Source organism: Sturnira hondurensis, unplaced genomic scaffold (genome assembly GCF_014824575.4).
Source record: "Sturnira hondurensis isolate 20B ecotype Veracruz unplaced genomic scaffold, ASM1482457v3 Scaffold0001120, whole genome shotgun sequence".
Taxonomy (NCBI): domain Eukaryota; kingdom Metazoa; phylum Chordata; class Mammalia; order Chiroptera; family Phyllostomidae; genus Sturnira; species Sturnira hondurensis.
This window is the reverse complement of record NW_028073751.1, coordinates 1,045,504-1,054,266: the sequence shown is the minus strand read 5'-3', so window position 1 is coordinate 1,054,266 and position 8,763 is coordinate 1,045,504. Positions and strand designations below refer to the sequence as shown.

At 37.4% G+C, this 8,763-nt stretch overlaps 1 pseudogene; it reads left to right on the top strand.

The window, feature by feature from the left end:
- Window positions 1–3,141: 3,141 nt before the first annotated feature.
- Window positions 3,142–3,282, top strand: LOC118998869 (uncharacterized; annotated as a pseudogene).
- Window positions 3,283–8,763: the final 5,481 nt, after the last annotated feature.

Sequence of the window (8,763 nt, the reverse complement as noted above, 5' to 3'; positions counted from 1 at the left end):
TGTAAATGCAAGTGGCAGTAAAAATAATAAAAATAAGCAACATATATAGATAGCATTTTCTACAAGTAAGGCTCTATTCTAAGCACTTTTACTGTGGCATATCTTCCTGATAATAGGGTTTGATAGGGACAGGAAGAGGAAATACTAGATTAGAGGGCTCTTAGTGCCTAAAAGTTTGAGATATACATCCAGGTAAGAAAGATGCCCAGGACAAACTGTTAAATTTGTTACTTCTAAATGTATCTACCATAGTTGGCTCAGAATTTTACTTCCATTTATTCTTTCTCTCTTTTTTTTGAGAATTTTTAAAAAACCCTTATTTGAAAGAAACAGAGGATATGCCTAAGAAGCGAGATGAGAAAAATGCATCCTAGTTCTATTTATTCTTTATCATTTAGGCGTTGCCTCTTCTGGTCCCCAGGCCTTTGTAAGGAGTAACAGGGTTTCGCAGGGCAGGGCCTCCAGGGCACATCTAGGCTCAGGTTCTCACTGCAGCAAGGGTGACAGGGACGCTCTGGGAAAGGTAAGTAAGGTCCTCTCTTACGACACCATTCTCAGAAGTTAAAGGTCTGTGTTTAATCATCTATTTTGGATCTCTTTTTCTACTTTTTAATGTTTGGTGGGTTTTTTTAATGTTTTGTGTTTTCTTACAAATATAGCTACTTGAATGGTTTAGTTGCCTATTTGAGAAAAATCCTAAAATGGAAAGAATCATTAAGATGTCAGGTAGGTGAACCATATTCAACCTGCCCCAAAGACAACTTTTTTCATTTCTTTCTCTAAATTGTCAGTAAAGGTCTCCAGTAAATCGTTCTAATGCCTCACACATTGCAACTTCCTGTTATTTCCTGCTGTGTGTTAAGGAGATTCCTCCTTCTCCTCAGTGGAAGGGTAGCTGTTTTGCTGTCATTCCTTCATCCCTCCTTCATATACAGCTCTTGTTTGTTTAAAATGTGGAATATAGTAAATACTATTGTAAAAATGGCTCTGTGAGCTTCTGCTAAAGTCAGAGGTCGGGTGTATGTGATGAAGCTAGTTTCTGCTGTATCAACTGAGAAGGAAAATGTCACATTGAAGATGAGAGGACTAAAGAGGGAAGAATGTTTTATTTACTTTCAGGCTTACATAATTCACTGTGATTACTGAAGTTCTGTATAGATGTATAATGAAAGGAAACCCCACTGTAGCACTTGTAATTTGAAATATCCATTCTAGCACCTGACTCAATCTTATATTCTTCTCACATAAGAAATAATAATGGACACTCCACTGGGTTTGGAGTCAAACAGTGAAAATGATAACATTGATTTGGTTAATGTTTTACAACTTTCTAGACTCATTAACCTTTTTATTTGGAGACCCACGCATTAATGCCTGTTCTACCACCTACTTACTGTGTAACCTCAGACAAGCTGCTTAAGCTCTCTGAGCTTTAATAATTAACTGAAGAACAAAGATAGTATCTGTTATACTAATCTAAATCAAAGGTTGCTGAGAGACTCAAATAAAACTGAGAATCATATGGTGGATGGTTATGTGGTGTATCTCCTACAGTAGGTTAACTGTTTTTCTGAGGAAGGGACTATTCACAATTTATCTTGCCAAGGAAAGTGTAGCTCATAATAGACATTCTGTACAAATGTGTTAACTTTTGTGGAACTTTTACCCAATAATTTTACCCACAGAAGATTTGGTTAATGATAAAGATGGTAATCTCCTGTGAAAGATATTATAAATTCAAGGTCTTTCTAAGTCCTAAAGGCTCACTGCTAAACACAGATACTCATGGAGCAAAGTTTTACATATTGGTATTGGCTGTCTCCCCAAGGCAGGTCTAGCACAGAATGTACTTAATAAATGTTTGTTAGAAAATGTGCAGTCTTATTTATTGCTCCACACACCCAGTCTTACTTGACCCTATGAGAAATCTTTATTTATAGGGGTAGCTATCACTCAGGCAACTAGGGATCCCAGAAGCTAAAGAGGTTCTGGGAGACCAATAGAAATCACAGTCGTACTGTCACTGGAGATACACTGATCCTGATAAAAAGCAATGCAGTGAAGTAATAGCTACTATTTATTGAATTCCTACTATGTACTTCACATACATCGTTCCAGGTCTTTAAGTCTCTAAAGTCCGAAGTCTTTCCCTCACTGTCTTCATTGCAAGAAACACCTGAAGTACCTGTCCCAGCGTCACAGCAGCATGAAGAACCATCCCTCAACAATGCGAGCCAATCCGTATTTTAGTCATTTGTAGAATGAGGAACTTCATGTAAATGACCTCCGATTCCATCCATCTCTAACATATTTCGTTCACTTAAAAGACCCACATATTACTTAAGAAATCTTGTCTTAAAAGAGATTCCAATATTTTCTTACTTTGTAATTAGCAGACTACATTTATTTGTACTATGTGACTAGTCAAGAGTGCTGTTTAAGTTTTATTAAAGACATTTAAAGGTAACTTTATGCTGGTAAAATATTTAGTGGGCTATGTTAGATATTGTTGAAAGCAAAAATCATACATGACTTTTAAGTATCAATTTTTAAAATTGTGTTGATTATTGTGAGAGACAGACAGACATTGGTTTGTTGTTCCACTTTTTAATGTATTCATTGGTTGCTTCTTGTATGTGCCCTGACTGGGGATCGAGCTTATAAACTTGGTGTACTGGGATGACATTTAACCGACTGAGCCACTGGCCAAGGCCTTAAGTATCCATTTTTAGGTTGTTTTTAAATCAATATTTTGGGTTGAAGCTTGTGTTTGGAGAGTGGTGATGGTGGTAGATTACGTTGTTTTAAGCAAAACCTGACTGGCAAATTCACTTACTGAATTATCTTTCCATTTATACATTTGTTCTCAATGCAATACAGATAATTATGTCTGTATTCTAAGATTGACCATGAAGACACCTGTGTCACAAAGTATTTCACATATTTATATTGTGATAGGACACTGCATTCTATTTTGGAAAAAGATTCCACTTCAAAACCATTTGCCATTTGAGCATTGTTAGTTTTTTTCAATAAGTCTCTGTAACAAACCCTTAAATGTAAATCTAAGCACATGACTTACTATTTTATCCATGGTGATGGAGAGTGAGGGAGAAACGACAGTTAAAGTGATTCATTTAAGTGCAACTTGATCACTAGTTTCTCCAACTCTGCACGATGTTGCAGAAGTGAGGGGAACCAAGTTTGCTAAAGTAATTGTGGTGATAGATGTGTATTAGCCTCAGGAGCTACTGAGGTGGTCCAATCCATCCTAGTACGGTATAAAAACCAATCAAGTAATTAATCTCAGAATGCAAGCTCCCTGAAGGCAGGAGCGTTGCTGTGTTCACTGTTCTATCTATAGAACCAAGAACATTTGTTGAATGACTGAATGTTAGGTCTCTCTGCTCTTACCATTGTGGTTGTAGCTCAGAGGAATTTTCACTGTTGGTGCAGAAATCCTCCTTTGGAATCTGGATCTCATGTTCAGTGGGCATGGCTGGTTCAGGAATAGTTGGCATAAGATTTACTCGGGTATTGTCTGGATTTTCGTCCTTTGTGTAGCTGTCACTGCTCCAGGGAAAGGAAGCCAGTTTTGGAGAAAATTTCCTGATGGGTAACTTTAGAGTGCTCTCTAATTTCTCCACTTCTTTTCCTTCTGAAAAATATAGCACTAGTTCAGGTAGAAGCAGAGAATCTTCCTCTTGGCTCAAGGTTGAATAGGAAAGAGCAGGGAGATCCTGAAGAATAATTACCTGGGGAAACAGAGAGTCTTGCTGTGGAGACTGCAGTCCCAGCCTCATTTTCTGCAGGGCACTTGGATTCTCCAGAATGTTCAGGAAATACTTCTGTGATAATCAAGGTGCAGACTTCCTCTGAAAAGGGAGGAGATTCAACATGACCAGAATATTTGGGTGTCCCAATTTCAACAGTTGGATGTTTGGTGTCAGGACACCTCCTTCCTGCCTCTGTGCATAGTTCATGAATCACAGATACTATACCGAGTGGAATTATGGGAGGAATGCATGCTCTGTGAGGACAGGAACTGTGGTCAAGAATGGAACCTGGAACCTGGCCATAGTCTGTACTCAGGAAATAGGTGTCAAGTGAATGAATAGATGAATAAATACACTTAAAGATTCCAGTTATCTTGTTTCTTCTGTGTTCAAGAGTTGGCATAGGGTAGTGTCAAACCTGCTCGTGAAGGCAGAAGTGATTTAGGAGGCAAAGTATTCTGATGCTAATTTTGACTTAGTCATTTATTACCAAGTCCTTTAGTACCATCTCTTAATTGTACTTACCAGGAATGGATGATAAACAAGCTCCTGAAATATAAAACAAGAGAATAGAGAGAGAATTTAAATGATGACAGTTAATTAGGTTGGGAGAAGAGGCCTTATATATAAGAGAAATAACTTGAAGAAAATACAAACTTGGCTATAATCTGGAGTCAGAGATTATAAATTCTGTAGAAACTCGCAAAAGGTGTGTAAAGAAACAAATACTTGGCAGGGTGTGGAAATGTATTTTAGTTCTATTTTACCACAAAATTGCTCTGTGACTTTGTGGAAATTACTTTTCTCCTTTGGGCCTTTGTTCTGTGTCTCTGAAATGAGTGTAAGACCCGGTAGTATTTCTTTACTGAATGTGAATCATTGCTACACTAATCATGAGGTAGACTTTTCTCCCAAGAAAAACCTTTCCTTTTAATATCTTTAAAATAAAGTTAAATACATTATAAAAGTACTGTAGTATTACTGTAGAAAAATACACCAAAGGTTAATAATACTGTTCTCTGGGTGGTGAGAAAGAAATGGGTTATTTAAAGTTTCTTTTTTGTGTTATTATAGATTTTCTAGATTTATTATAATAAATTTGTAAGTTTTAGAAAGATGCAATAAATGTTATTTTAAAAAGAAATATCAAGCCCTAGCTGGTGTGGCTCAATGGACTGAGTGCCAGCCTGCGAATCAAAGGGTCACTGATTCGATTCCCAGGCTAGGGCACATGCCTGGGTTGTGCCCTAGAGAAACATTGATATTTCTCTCCCTCTCTTTCTCCCTCCCTTCCCTTCTCTAAAATAAAACAAATAAAATCTTAAAAAACAAGAAATATCATTGTGTAATCCAGATGTTCCTTCAAGGTGATGTGCAAATGTTCAGTTGTTTTGAATTGACGTATAAATGAATATGTTTTCTTTACTTGGCTCAGGAACTATCTTGGACTCGAACCCTAGCTGCAGCATTTACTAGCTTTGTGATCTTGGACAAAGTGTTTAATATTTCTGATGTTAGGGTTTGTTTTTTTAACTTAGAAAATGGAGGTAATATTACATACCTCAAAATGTTGATGTGAGGATAAATGAGAAATTTTTATAGAGTATAAACTTAGTATTTACCATGAGGGGTAGCATGTTTTCTACCCTCCCCTAAATTAATTATTAATTATTTTGTAAGACACTTACACAGTAAAGTATTTAGAAAGTTATATATCGGTTTTCATTTGTTTCACTCTTTGAAAAAATATGTTTATTTTCACATCTTTTCTTGTTTGTATGCCAAGAACTCATTGGGAAGATAGTTAAGATAATTTGTGAAAATAAACCAGGTCTTTCACAGCTATTAAAACTATTTCATTCAAAACAAAACAGCTATCTTTTCTTTTTTGATTGTTTCTATTGAGGAATCATTTGGATTTAAAATAACAGCAATAGAAATTTCTGAGTCTGCAACATATCAACTACTAAGTTTTTAAACATGAATTATATTTCAAGGTTAATTGGAATAAAAAGCAAATTGAAAATCTGATCACGATACCTTTCCTCAGAATCCAAAAATCATCTGAGTCTGCTCTCTGCTCTTTCTCTCTGTCCCAGTGAACTTGCACTGTGCCTGTAGCCTGGACTCAGTGTTCAAACACGACAAATTGACCTCTGGTGGTAGAGCTGTTTTGAAGACGCTGAAGAACAGAGAATTCTCAGAATGGAGGAAACTTTCACCACAGTTGAACACAATGATTTGGGATGCCATTGTAGTAAGTGTGTATGCTTTTTCATCGTAATTATTGTCAGCTGAGTGTCTCTTAATCCAAACAAGGAGCTGCTGGGCATTCTTTTGTGCTTCACAGTATGCTTTACAGTGAGGCATAAATTATTTTTATCTTAATTTCATAGGGTTGTGTTTAATGAAAAATTGTTATTTATTCTCCAAGAGCCATTTTTCAAAATAGAAAACAGATTAGTTGAAAAGTCTTTTACTTCATTGTATCATTTTGTTGAGGACATATATAGTCACGATTTAATCTTTATTATTGATCAAGTAGTATGGGCAGTGTTGAAATTTGTTAAGGATCCTGAATCATGACTTAGAGGACTTGAGTCAAAATCTCAACTCTGCCACCATCTTGTTGAAGCTGATCCTAGGAACTAGGAAGACTCAATCTCTGTGGACCTTAGGTTTTGTATCTGTGAAATAAGGCTACAAAAATGTTCAGCATACCTTGAAGATCTGAGGCTCATTTCAGACAATCTAAAAGCTTTCAAGAATGAAGAGTTATATAGATGTATTTAAAAGTGTTTACTGACAATATGTAGTTTAGTCTCACATAAATGCATACATGAATGGGTGGCATTTGTGATAAATTTCCTCCTTAAGTCCCCACCCCCTGCTTTCTATTTCTAGCCCCAGGGACCTCTAGAATCTAGAATTATTTTTTAAATTATAACTTGATCCTGAGACCAGAGAGGGAGTAGCTGAAGTCCTTCTCTTGGGTGAGGCCTGGTTGAGACATAATTACCACCAGCTCAGTACTTCAGGCCTGATGGCCAGGACGTGGGGAAGGAATGCAGCCGGTGATGGACGAGACTTGTGGCAATAATTGGCACCTGTGGCCTGACAGCATCTGCTGAAAGTGAGCTTCCAGGATCAATAGTAATGCTTCTTTCTCTTAATGACATTGTTTCCTATGTCGCCCATCCCATATGTGGTACAGGTTAAGTCTCTACCCTGCTTCTCACACCTTGGACCAGCAATGGGCAGTGGTTCCAGTTCTGTTAGGTTTGGAAACTGGGAGGCAGAGAGCCCAGAGGACTTCAACCTTAGTTTGGTTTGGCCTAGCTGATTAAATCCTGCTGTTTCTAGTAGGTGATACAGGAGACTTCTCAATCCTGATTTCTGACTGTGACCAAAGAAGGAAATAGATATTGTTTTGTGCATTGACTTCTTCATAATGATGTCTCTTAGCTCCTTAGGAGACTCTGATAAACCTTGAGGTGAGGCAGAGCCAAGTCTGCTCTGAGAGGACAGTCCACTAAGGATTGTCCATCAGAGCTAGAGGATTGACACAGAGCAAAAGTCTAAAGTGCATAGGATAAGCCATGAGTTGCTCTCTGACATTTCACCCTTTCTGGAACTTAGTTATCTCCAATAGAAAATAATAATGATCTTTGAGGTCCTTTTTAGTTTCCCCTTTCCTCCTTTGTACCTCTTCAATAATGCCTACAATTTATCTGTAAAATCCAAACTTTGTCATGCAGTATGGATAGGTTATCTTGGTAAACAGGGAGGCCACATCACAAGTGGATTGTGACAGGCTCCTGCAGGGACTCTGCATCTGGTTCGAGAAATAGAAGAGAAGCCATCATCCATAGTGTCAAGGCCCTGAAACCTAGGTGAGCAGTGGCTGTGAACTGACCAGATCAGTTTTAACTGCTACCAACCACACCCTAGGTTCCCTGTTTGAAAAGGATGATGCTTCTAATTTAGATGTCACATTCGATGTTGGCTCCAATGCCACCTTTTTTCTCTCTCCTCCAGCATTTCCATTGACTGAGACGGTAAAATAGAACACTGGGAAATTACATTTGAGAAATGAGTATTGGCAATTTTTAGAGATTGTATATTAAAGGTTTCTAAATTTTACTGAATAGATTTTTTTCCTCCTCCATACAGTTGCTCTTGTATCTCCTGGGTTTTTCAAAAAGCATCTTCTCCCGCCCCCATTTTTTAAAATAGGAAACTCATTCCTTAGATGGTTGGAATACTTTTTATGGGACTGAGCTTTTAGAAACCAACTGTCCCTTTTGATCTGGTCCACAGACAAATGGCCAACTGACAGAACTACCATGGAGTTATTTCTGTAACCCATAGATTTCTTTGTTGTTTTCTCTGAGGCCATGCAGCTGGAGGCTCTTCTTATGTTTACTACTTTTCAAGAAAGTTGCATTAATGAATGCAACTTCTCCTCTGGACCTGTATCTCTATTACCAGGACCCCTTCAAAGGCTTTTAAAACTGAACCTACCCTCTGGGGGTCAATACGCAATGGTTGAACTAAGGTAGAATAACTTGACCTGATGTTGGAGGTTTTATTAACCTGGGAACTGATGGTCAGAGAAACTCTAGTGGTTTTCTTCTTTATCCTGTGGAGCAACAAAACCACAGGATAAAACCACAGGAGTGAAAGAAAGGTCAGAGGTGGCTTTGATAGAAATGACTAACTGTATACATTTTAAACCTATAGTCCTTATTTTTCTTTTGATTTACATAATAATTTCAGTTGTTTCCTTTTTGGCCAATAATTAGGGGATTATGTCTTCTCATAGTTGAGAAGCAAACTTCTCAAAGTTTTGCTTTAAACTTTCTTTGTCTTAGTCCAATAGTCAGTGGGCTGTTACTAAACACTTAAATTATGCACAAGAAATAACTTATAAAGCAAATAAGAATTTAAAGTTTGGGCATTTGGGGGGTATATTTTTATAAGTAGA